The 12249-nt window shown below is 43.8% G+C and overlaps 1 protein-coding gene across 1 annotated transcript in view; it reads right to left on the bottom strand.

The window, feature by feature from the left end:
- The window catches only part of LOC124775193 (EF-hand domain-containing family member C2-like), a 237019-nt gene that overhangs the window by 71817 nt on the left and 152953 nt on the right, over positions 1–12249 (bottom strand). The window lies entirely within an intron of this gene.

Below are 12249 nucleotides of genomic sequence, written 5' to 3'. Positions count from 1 at the left end.
GCAGCGCTTCTCCTGGGCTCGTGATCTTGCCGGCTGGATCCTAGACGACTGGGAACCCGTGGCCTGGTCAGATGAGTCCCGATTTCAGTTGTTAAGAGTTGATGTTCAGGGTTCCCGCCACGACGCCATTGTCCTAGGTTGTCAACAAGGGGCCGGCCGGAGTGGCCGAGCGGTTCTAGGCGCTGCAGTGTGGAACCGCGCGACCGCTACGGTCGCAGGTTCGAATCCTGCCTCGGGCGTGGATGTGTGTGATGTCCTTAGGTTAGTTAGGTTTAAGTAGTTCTAAGTTCTAGGGGACCGATGACCTCAGAAGTTAAGTCCCATAGTGCTCAGAGCCATTTGAACCATTGTCAACAAGGCTCTGTGGAAGCTGGTGGTGGCTCCATAATGGTGTGGGCTCTGTTTACAAGGAATGCACTGAGTCCTCTGTTCCAACTGAATCGATCATTGACAGTAAATGGTTATATTCGGCTACTTGGAGACCATCTGCAGTCATTCATGGACTTCATGTTCCCAAACAACGATGGAATTTTTATGGATCATGTCACCAGGTCACAATTGTTCGCGATTGGTTTGAAGAACGTTCTGGACAATTCGAGCTTAAGATTTGGCCACCCAGATCGCTCGACATGAATCCCATCGAACATTTATGGGACACAATCCAGAGGTGTCCGCAGCTCGTGGTCTCGCGGTAACGTTCTCGTTTCCCGCGAACGGCGTCCCGGGTTCGATTCCCGGCGGGGTCAGGGATTTTCCCCTGCCTCGAGATGACCGGGTGTTGTTATGTCGTCTTCAACATCATCATCATTCATCCCCATTACGGTCGGAGGAAGGCAATGGCAAACCACCTCCACTAGAGAGTCTGATCTAACAGAGTCTGATGACGTAGATTTAATAAGACGGGAAAGAGCTGCTTCTTATAAAACTGGAGTGCAGCGTTATCATTGCCAAATCAGTAAAAAGAAAGGCGTGTGCTCACATTTCAAGTTGGTATCAGAGTCAATACTTAATTGCAGACGTGTTAAAGATGGTAAACTACGGGCAAAATCATTTTTTCAACGCTGAATTAATCACATAAGTGTCACCAGTAACAGCAAAAAGAAGAGAAATGGATAGTTCGAGTTTACCGTCTCGTCATCGTCGAGTTCTGAGGGGCGGGACACTAGTTCATTTGCAGAAAGATAAAGAAAAGCGGCGGTAGTGACTTGTTTGAGGAGCTACCGCTGCAATCGCCTCAAGTGTTTTGTACATAGAAACCACAGAAAACGCAAATCAGAGAGGGAGAGTAGGTTGTTGTTGTTGTGGTCTTCAAAAAAATGGTTCAAATGTCTCTGAGCGCTATGGGACTCAACTGCTGAGGTCATTAGTCCCCTAGAACTTAGAGCTAGTTAAACCTAACTAACCTAAGGACATCACAAACATTCATGCCCGAGGCAGGATTCGAACCTGCGACCGTAGCGGTCTTGCGGCTCCAGACTGCAGCGCCTTTAACCGCACGGCCACTTCGGCCAGCTGTGGTCTTTAATCTAGAGACTAGGTTGATGCAGCTCTCCATGCTACTATATCCTGAGTAAGCCTCTTCATCTCCGAGTAACTACTGCAATCTACATCCTTCTGAATCTGTTTAGTGTATTCATCTCTTAGTCTCCTTCTACGACTTTTACCCCCTACGCTTCCCCCCAGTACTAAATTGGTGATCCCTTGATGCCTCAGAGTATGTCCTACTAACCGCTCCATTCTTCCAGTCAAGTTGTGCCACAAATTCCTCTTTCCTCCAATTCTATTCAGTACCTCCTCATTAGTTACGTGATCTACCCATCTGCTCTTCAGCATTTTTCTGTAGCACGGCATTTCGAAAGCTTCTATTCTCTTCCTGTCTGAACTATTTATCGTCCGTGTTTCACTTCCATACATGGATACAATCTACACAAATACTTTCAGAAACGACTCGACTTCCTGGCGCATAAAACTATACTTGATGTTAACAAATTTCTATCCTTCAGAAACGCTTTCCTTGTCTACATTTTATATCCTCTCTACTTCGACCATCATCAGTTACTTTTCTTCCCAAATAGCAAAAGTGACCTACTACTTTAAGCGTCTCATTTCTTAATCCAATTTCCTCAGCATCACCTGATTTAATTCGCCTACATTCCATTATTCTCGTTTTGCTTTGTTCATGTTCATCTTAAATCCTCCTCTCAAGACATTATCCATTCCGTTCACCTGCTCTTCCAGGTCCTCTGATGTCTCTGGCAGCATTAAAATGTCGTCGGCAAACCTCAAAGTTTTTGTTTCTTCTCCACGGATTTTAATTCCTTCTCCAATTTTTTCTTTTGTTACCTGTACTGCTTGCCCAATATACAGATTGAATAAATTCGGGGATGGGCTACAATCCTGTCTCACTCCCTTCTCATCACTACCTCTCTTTCGTGCCCCTCGACTTTTGTAACTGCCATCTGGTTTCGAACAAATTGTAAATAGCTTTTCGCTCCCTGTATTTTACCCCTGCCACCTTCAGAATTTGAAAGAGAGTATTCCAGTTAACAATGTCAAAAGCTTTCTCTAAGTCTACAAATGCTAGGAACGTAACTTTGCCTTTCCTTAATCTAGCTTCTGAGATAAGTCGTAGAGTGAGTATTGCCTCACGTGTTCCAGTATTTCTACGGAATCCAAACTGATCTTCCCCGAGGTCGGCTTCTACTAGTTTTTCCATTCGTCTGTACAGAATTCGCGTTAGTATTTTGCAGCTGTGACTTATTAAACTAATGGTTCGGTAGTTTTCAGACAAACCAACACCTGCTTCCTTTGGGGTTGCAATTATTATATTCTTCTTGAAGTCTGAGGGTATTTCGCCTGTCTCATACATCTTGCTCTTGTCACAGCTGGCTATCCCAAGGCTATCAGTAGTTCTAATGGAATGTTGTCTACTCGCAGGGCCTTGTTTCGACTTAAGTCTTTCGGTACTCTGTACAATTCTTAATGGAGTATCATATCTCCCATTTCATCTACGTCCTCTTCTATTTTCATAGTATTGCCCTCAAGTACATCGCCCCTGTACAGACCCTGTATAGGTATACTCCTTCTACTTTTCTACTTTCTTTTCTTTGCTTAGGATTGGTTTTCCATCTGAGCTCGTGATATTTATACAGGTGGTTCTCTTTTCTCCAAAGGCCCCTTTATCTTCCTATGGGCAGTATCTATCTTATCCTTAGTGATGTGTGCTTCTACATCCTTACATTTGTCCTCTAGCCATTCCTGCTTAACCATTTTGCACTTCCTGTTGATCTCATTTTTGAGACGTTTGTATTCCTTTTCACCTGGTTCATTTGCCGCATTTTTATATTTTCTCCTTTCATCAACTAAATTCAATATCACTTCCGATACGCAAGGATTTCTACTAGCTTTCGTCTTTTAACTACTTGATCCTCTGCTGCCTACACTATTTTATCTCTCAAAGCTACCCATTCTTCTTCTACTGTATTTCTTTTCCCTGTTCTTGTCGATCGTTCCTTAATGCTCTCTCTGAAACACTCTGGTTCTTTCAATTTATCCAGGTCCCAGCTCCTTAAATTCCTACCTTTTTGCAGTTTCTTCTATTTTAATCTACAGTTAATAACCAATAAATTGTGGTCAGAGTCCACATCTACCCCTGGAACTGTCTCACAGTTTAAAACCTGGTTCCTAAATCTCTGTGTTACCATTATATAACCTATGTGGTGTTTCTACACTCCTTCCACGTAGACAAACTTCTTTCATGATTCTTAAGCCAAGTGTTAGATTTGATTAAGTTATGCTCTGTGCAAAATTATAACAGGCGGCTACCTCTTTCACTCCTTACCCCCAGTCCATATTCACTTACTATTTTCGTTCCCTTCCTTTCCCTACTACCGACTTCCAGTTCCCCATGACTATTAATTTGTCGTCTCCCTTAACTATCTGGATAATTTCTTTTATTGCATCATACATTTCTTCAGTCTCTTCATCATCTGCGGAGCTAGTTGGCATATAAACTTGTACTTCTGTGGTAGGAGTGGGCTTCGTGTCTATCTTGGCTACAATAATGCATTCACTATGCTGTTCGTAGTAGCTTACCCATACTCCTATTTTTTTATTCATTATTAAACCTGCTCCTGCATTACCCATATTTGATTTTGTATTTATAACCCTTCAACTGACCAGAACTCCTGTTCCTTACGCCACCGAACTTCACTAATTCCACTATTTCTACCTTCAACCTATCCATTTCCCTTTTTAAATTTTATAACCTACCTGCCCGATTCAGGGTTCTGACATTCCACGCTCGGATCCGTACAACGCCAGTTTTGTTTCTCCTGATAATTACGCCCTCGTGAGTAGTCCCCGATAGGAGACCCGAATGGGGGACTATTTTACCTGCAGAATATTTTATCCAAAAGGAAGCCATCATCATTTAACCATACAGTAAAGCTGTATGCCCTCGGGAAAAATTACTGCTGTAGTTGCCCCTTGCTTTCAGCCGTTCGCAGTACCAGCACAGCAAGGCCGTTTTGGTTAGTGTTACAAGGCCAGATCAGTCAATCATCCAGACTGTTGCCCCTGCTACTACCGAAAAGGCTGCTGCTCCTCTTCAGGAAACACTCGTTTGTCTGGCCTCTCAACAGATACCCCTCCGTTGTGGTTGCACCTGCGGTGCGGCTATCTGTATCGCTGAGGCATGCAAGCCTCCGCACCAACGGCCACTCAAAAAAAAAAAAAAAGAAAAAAAAAGGAGCAACCTGAAGACATAGTCGGACATCAATGTAACTTCTTAACCGTACATACCATCGGCAGGTGTGAAAATTTTTCGTGTTGTTACCAGACCTGGTAGGATATGTAATACAACGGGTATGAACAAAGTCAGGTGTTGAGTGATCGCTGTCAAGGACAAGGAGACGCCCCTTAGTAATGTGAGACAGCGTTGATAGCACCTGACAGAGTTAGAATGGAGGTTAAATCAAGAGCCTCCATTTGGTCGGCTGGTCCAATCGTACAATATCCTGAATTTTCGGACATTCACATATAACGGTGATCAGAAGTTGGACTGCATGGAAACGTGAGGGCCGGCAGATTCGTCGTCAAGGTTCCGGTCGACCACGTCTGACCACCACAAGGCAGGATCATCGTTTTGTGCTCGAAGTACTTTTTAACACCTATATCTGTGCCTGCCGTATGAAAACAAGTACTAGACCCTTTCAACATTCTGTGTCATTCCGCACTATCTGATGGAAGCCTAGCCGCAGCCGGACTAGGGAACCACAATCCCACTCGTAGGCTGCCGTTAACACAACAAAACAATATTTTTCAACACGACAGTGCTCTTCCACACATGACATGTGTGTCTATAATCTGTCTGGATGATGTCGGGGTACCCCTATGGCCAGCAAGATCCCCAGGTCTGTCCGCGATAGAACATGTGTGGGGCCAGATCGGGTATCAACTCCGTCCCAGGGCCAGTACCTGGGATAGTAAGGTGGAGTTATAAAGTTTGTGGCCCAGATTGTATAGGAGAAGACACAGCAGTCTTATGACACCCTGCCAACAGAATCAGTGCATGCATCCAGGCGAGAAAGGATGCAAACTCACACTGGTAAGTGGGCTCACACTGCCAAGTTCTTTTTGAATCTGAGTCGATTTTGTAATCAATGAAAGGACATGTCTATAAACTGTCTGGATGATGTTGGGATACCCCTGTGGCCAGCAGGATCCCCAGGTCTGTCCGCGATAGAACATGTGTGGGGCCAGATCGGGTATCAACTCCGTCCCAGGGCCAGTACCTGGGATAGTAAGGTGGAGTTATAAAGTTTGTGGCCCAGATTGTATAGGAGAAGACACATCAGTCTTATGATACCCTGCCAGCATCATCAGTGCATGCATCCAGGCGAGAAAGGATGCAACCTCGCACTGGTAAGTGGGCTCACACTGCCAAGTTCTTTGTGAATCTGAGTCGATTTTGTAATCAATGAAAGGACATCACATACCCTATCAGACCCCTTGCGGGTGTTTCAGTTTTCCTTGTCAGGTGGTGTACCTCCTTTCTTGTTGTACAGGCGGTTACTGGCTTAAGTTTCTATTATCCAGATGCAGGTGGGGTATGATTCACCGGTATACTTGGGAAGGTAGGGGAACCAGATCTGTCATTGACTATATAATAACAGATTAGGAATTCAGGAACGCTGTGAGGGACACACGTGTATTCAGGGGATTCTTTGATGACACTGATCATTATTTAATCTGCAGTGAAATTGGGATTGTGAGGCCGAAAGTGCAGGAGGTCAGGTCCATATGTGGGAGGATAAGAGTGGAGAAACTTCAGGATAAGGAAATCAGGCACAAGTACATAACAGCGATCTCAGAAAGGTACCAGTTAGTTGAATGTAGTCAATTACAGTCATTGGAAAAGGAATGGACAAGGTACAGGGACACAGTGCTAGAAGTGGCTAAAGAATGTCTTGGAACAGTAGTGTGTAAAAGTAGGATGAAGCAAACAGCTTGGTGGAATGACACAGTCAAGGCAGCCTGTAAAAGGGAAAAGAAGGCGTATCAAAAATGGCTACATACTAGAACTCAGGCAGAGAAAGTTATGTTGAAGAAAGAAACAAAGCCAAACAGATAATCGCAGCATCCAAGAAGAAATCTTGGGAAGACTTTGGAAACAGGTTGGAGACTTTGGGTCAAGCTGCTGGAAAACCATTCTGGAGTGTAATTAGCAGTCTTCGAAAGGGAGGTAAGAAGGAAATGACAAGTATTTTGGACAGGTCAGGAAAACTGCTGGTGAATCCTGTGGATGCCTTGGACAGATGGAGGGAATATTTTGAAGAGTTGCTCAATGTAGGTGAAAATGCGATCAGTAATGTTTCAGATTTAGAGGTAGAATGGCATAGGAATGATGATGGAAATAGGATCACCTTTGAGGAAGTGGAGAAAATGGTCAATAGATTGCAGTGCAATAAAGCAGCTGGGGTGGACGAAATTAAGTCGGAACTCATCAAATACAGTGGAATGTCAGGTCTTAAATGGCTACACAGGATAACTGAAATGGCCTGGGAGTCGGGACAGGTTCCATCAGACTGGACAAAAGCAGTAATCACACCAATCTTTAAACATGGGAACAGAAAAGATTGTAACAACTACAGAGGTATCTCTTTAATCAGCGTTGTGGGTAAAATCTTCTCAGGTATTGTTGAAAGGAAAGTGCGAGTATTAGTTGAGGACCAATTGGATGAAAATCAGTGTGGGTTTAGGCCTCTTAGAGGTTGTCAGGACCAGATCTTTAGCTTACGGCAAATAATGGAGAAGTGTTATGAGTGGAACAGGGAATTGTATCTATGCGTTATAGATCTAGAAAAGGCATATGACCGGGTTCCTAGGAGGAAGTTATTGTCTGTTCTACGAGATTATGGAATTGGAGGCAAACGAGCAGGCCGAAGTGGCCGTGCGGTTAAAGGCGCTGCAGTCTTGAACCGCAAGACCGCTACGGTCGCAGGTTCGAATCCTGCCTCGGGCATGGATGTTTGTGATGTCCTTAGGTTAGTTAGGTTTAACTAGTTCTAAGTTCTAGGGGACTAATGACCTCAGCAGTTGAGTCCCATAGAGCTCAGAGCCATTTTGAAATAGGAGGCAAACTTTTGCAAGCAATTAAAGGTCTTTACATGGATAGTCAGGCAAAAGTTAGAGTTGACGGTAAATTGAGTTCATGGTTCAGAGTAGTTTCAGGGGTAAGACAAGGCTGCAACCTGTCTCCACTGTTGTTCATATTATTTATGGATCATATGTTGAAAACAACAGACTGGCTGGGTGAGATTAAGATATGTGAACACAAAATAGGCAGTCTTGCATATGCGGATGACTTAGTTGTGATGGCAGATTCGATTGAAAGTTTGCAAAGTAATATTTCAGAGCTAGATCAGAAATGTAAGGACTACGGTATGAAGATTAGCATCTCCAAAACGAAAGTAATGTCAGTGGGAAAGAAATATAAACCGGTTGAGTGCGAAATAGGAGGAACGAAGTTAGAACAGGTGGACGGTTTCAAGTACTTAGGATGCATATTCTCACAGGATAGCAACATAGTGAAAGAACTGGAAGCGAGGTGTAGCAAAGCTAATGCAGTGAGCGCTCAGCTATGATCTACTCTCTTCTGCAAGAAAGAAGTCAGTACCAAGTCTAAGTTATCTGTGCACCGCTCAATCTTTCGACAAACTTTGTTGTATGGGAGCGAAAGCTGGGTGGATTCAGGTTACCTTATCAACGAGGTTGAGGTTACGGATATGAAAGTAGCTAGGATGATTGCAGGTACCTGTAGATGCGAACAATGGCAGGAGGATGTCCACAATGAGGAAATCAAAGAAACACTGGGAATGAACTCTATCGATGTAGCAGTCAGGGCGAACAGGCTTAGATGGTGGGGTCATGTTACACGCATGGGAGAAGCAAGGTTACCCAAGAGACTCATGGATTCAGCAGTAGAGGATATGAGGAATCGGAGCAGACCAAGGAGAAAGTACCTGGATTCGGTTAAGAATTATTTTGAGGTGATAGGTTTAACATCAGAAGAGGCACCAATGTTAGCACTGAATAGGGGATCATGGAGGAATTTTATAAGGGGGGCTATGCTCCAGACTGAACGCTGAAAGGCATAATCAGTCTTAAATGATGATGATGATGATGATGATGAGGTGGGGTATGATCTGTTAACGGTGGCATTTTTCGCTCCAGTGGTCAGATCTCGGATTCTTTCTGAATGTTGCTAAGATACCTATAGTGCTTTCAGTTACTTATTTTGGTGTAGTAAGAAGTTTTACCCAGTCTCACGGATCTATGCGAGGTTGGCTGCCCTTATTTAGACTAATTTAATAATGTATCAGTACAGAGAATTTAGCTAGGTTCGCAATAAACGTTTAAGAGTAAACCTGCGGTGCAATATGAGCGTATATGTCTCACTCGGAAATCATAGACGGGAACGTTAGTGGCAATGAAAGTTTGAGTAAGATCTGGAGACGTGCTCAGATGTACGATGTTGGGGCGGGTACTCGTGATAAGAGGGAAATTTTGGTTCGAGTGTTGGAACTACAATAGTGTTGAACGGAAGAATAGGTATTTTAATATAAATTCATTGTCTTATCCAGCAACAGATGCTGACGAGCAGTGAACGGAGACTGCACTAAGGTATTTCATGCAGAAACAAGGAAACCTGACGAAAAAACTAACAAGGGAACCTCCCCATCGCACCCCCCTCAGATTTAGTTATAAGTTGGCACAGTGGATAGGTCTTGAAAAACTGAACACAGATCAATTGAGAAAACAGGAAGAAGTTGTGTGGAACTGTGAAAAAATAAGCAAAATATACAAACTGAGTAGTTCATGGAAGATAGGCAACATCAAGGACGCTGGAGGTGCAGGAGCGTCGTGGTCTCGTGGTGACGTGAGTAGCTGTGTAACTAAAGGACCTTGGTTCAAATCTTCCATCGAGTAAAAGGTTTAATTTTTTATTTTCAGTATATGTGACAAACTCTTATGTTTCCATAACTTTTTTTGGGAGTGATTATCACATTCACAAGAAAACGTAAATCGGGCAAGGTAGAAGAATCTTTTTACCCATTCGCCAAGTGTACAAGTTAGGTTGGTCGACAACGTATTCCTGTCATGTAACGCACATGCCGTCACCAGTGTCGTATAGAATATATCAGATGTGTTTTCCTGTGGAGGAATCGGTTGACCTATGACCTTGCGATCAAATGTTTTCGGTTCCCATTGGAGAGGCACGTCCTTTCGTCTACTAATCACTAAACTTATTACAGTGAACAGAGACGTCAATTAACGAACAGACAGATAATAACTATGCAAAAATAAAGAAAGTAAAATTTTCACTCTAGGGAAGACTTGAACCAAGGACCCCCGTTCTGCAGCTGCTCACGCTACCACGGGACCACGGCGCTCCTGGGCTGCCGTTCTCCAAGATGTTGCCTATGTGGCCCATGGACTACTCGGTTTGTATATTTTGCTTATTTTTTCACAGTTCCACACAACTACTTCCTGTTTTCTCAATTGATCTGTGTTCAGTTTGTCAAGGTCTATCCACTGTGCCAACTTATAACTAAATCTGAGGGGGGTGCGATGGGGAGGTTCCCTTGTAAGTAAGTCTCTCCGTGTGCGTTATTAACATAATTGTGCGAGCTCTATGAGAAGTAGACATGGGACATATGGAAGTTAGGTCCGTTCGTGAAGCGTGCTCGGATACCCGAAGTTGTTAAGATGACTGTTAGTGTAAAGCGGAAAATGCGATTTCGGGTCCCAGTTTGGCACAACTTTTCTTTTGTTTCCAGTAAATTTTATAGCTGTTGTGGTGCTTTATTCGCCATTTGCAACTACATTTCCTACGAGAATTTAGTTATCATGTTTCATGACATCTTTTAATTCTGCAGATCATGTCCGCAAAAGCACCCCCCTGAAGCCCGAAATGTCCTACGAACGAGCACTTGACCGAGCCGTGAGACTTCGTTGTTGGGCACTGTTACGGGTGTAGCTAATAGCCCCCCAAAATGTTCTGCTTCAGCTTTCTCGTAGACCAGTCAGTTTACAGGCCATACGGAGGTCTGATCGCTTGTTCTTTCGTTCATTTCTCGCGTGCTTTGGACTTTACGCGAGGTGATATATTACACAATATTTATTTATTTATCTATTACACTGTAGCATGTTGCCTATAAGTATAAAACAAGCTGTATTCATTCGTATTCAGACTATTACTATCAACAGTTAAATTTTTTGCAATACATTAGCATCTAATGATACAAAATATATTATTGAAGCTAACACAATACTGTTTCCCTTATAATAACTTTTTCTTCAGGTAATGAAGACTACAGGTACTGCTATACCTGACTATACCTACTACTACTATTACTACTACTGTCTCATAGTTTGTTTCCCTATTATTTGTCATTAATATGCACTATTAACTAATTATGAATGTAATGACACCAGTTTTTCTGTCTGCCACATTTCACAACGCATCCGTCGCTCACTAGTTCATAGGCCCATCCTGACGATTGCTTGGGCACTGCAGGGTTCGTGTGGTGGAATAGCCCTCTCCCTTGTCTGCTGGCTACCTGGTTGCAAGGGATGAGTCCTTGTTTCGAAGGATCATAACTGTTGTCGGTGAGTGGACCAGCCCATGTCAATCCAGGTCTATTTCCTTGGGTGGCGCGTTACGGCCCAAGGTTCCAGCTCTCGGCTGATACATATCTACAGAGCGAAATTAAGCGGCTATCTTTTCCTGTGTTTTTCTGGTGCTATATTTATTAAATTTCGTGCGTGTTTTTCTATTTAGGAGATTGAATCTCGCGTTTTTGTAAGTGTAAATTCATTCACTCTGTAACGCAGTAGTTTCTCGCTGAATAGCCAGATACATAACTCACTAATGCATCAGGAGGGTAGCAAGTTGCATATCTAGGATTCTGTCTGCTTTTATAGTTTACCTCTTCAGTTAGTCTCTCTAGGATGGTTAGGATGTGTGCATGCTGTTTGCAGATGCAGGAGGAACTGGCCGCAGTTCGCGAACAGCTAAATGTGCTTTGGGCTACAGTCAGTCACGTTCAGGCTGCTGCCTCGGAGTATAGCGATGGCGGAGAATCTACCGCGTCGCATGGGCACCTCACTTGGCGCTTGTTCTGCCCAAGGGTTCTGCTTCTGAGGCACCTCCTAGTGCAGGCCTTAACAACTGGCCTGTTTTGAGCGCGAGTACTCGCGTCTGCTCAGGCACATGCTCGCGAGCAGGTGCACGGTCGCAGAGTAGGGAGGGAGGGGAGGGAGGGCAAATGCGCGCGCACGTTTAAATAGGGCCGCAGCGTGCCTATTGAATTCGCGCCGACTGTGTAACGTTTAAAGCACTACGATCAGCTCTAACAGTCATTGTGCTGGTTAAGAATCATGTCAAGTCGCCGTTGTGTAACCCCAACCATGCTTTCGCAGTTCAACCCCCATTGGGAGGAATTGTATCTGTTCACAGAAAAAGATGGTGTTGCAAAATGTTTAGTATGTCACAAAACGCTGAATTCTTTCAGGAAATTTAATTTGCAGCGACATTATATGTCGTACCACGCGAAAGACTACGGAAGTGGAAAATGTGATGGACCAGATCGTGCACAGGAAGTTATTAAACTTTAAAGGAAGCTACCTGAAGAAGATCTGGACGACGAAGAAAAATCAACTGAGGCAGCTCTCAGAGTGAGC

Source organism: Schistocerca piceifrons, chromosome 2, assembly GCF_021461385.2.
Source record: "Schistocerca piceifrons isolate TAMUIC-IGC-003096 chromosome 2, iqSchPice1.1, whole genome shotgun sequence".
NCBI classification, from domain to species: domain Eukaryota; kingdom Metazoa; phylum Arthropoda; class Insecta; order Orthoptera; family Acrididae; genus Schistocerca; species Schistocerca piceifrons.
Note: the sequence above shows the minus strand (reverse complement) of the source record. Positions and strands in the feature narration are given on the sequence as shown.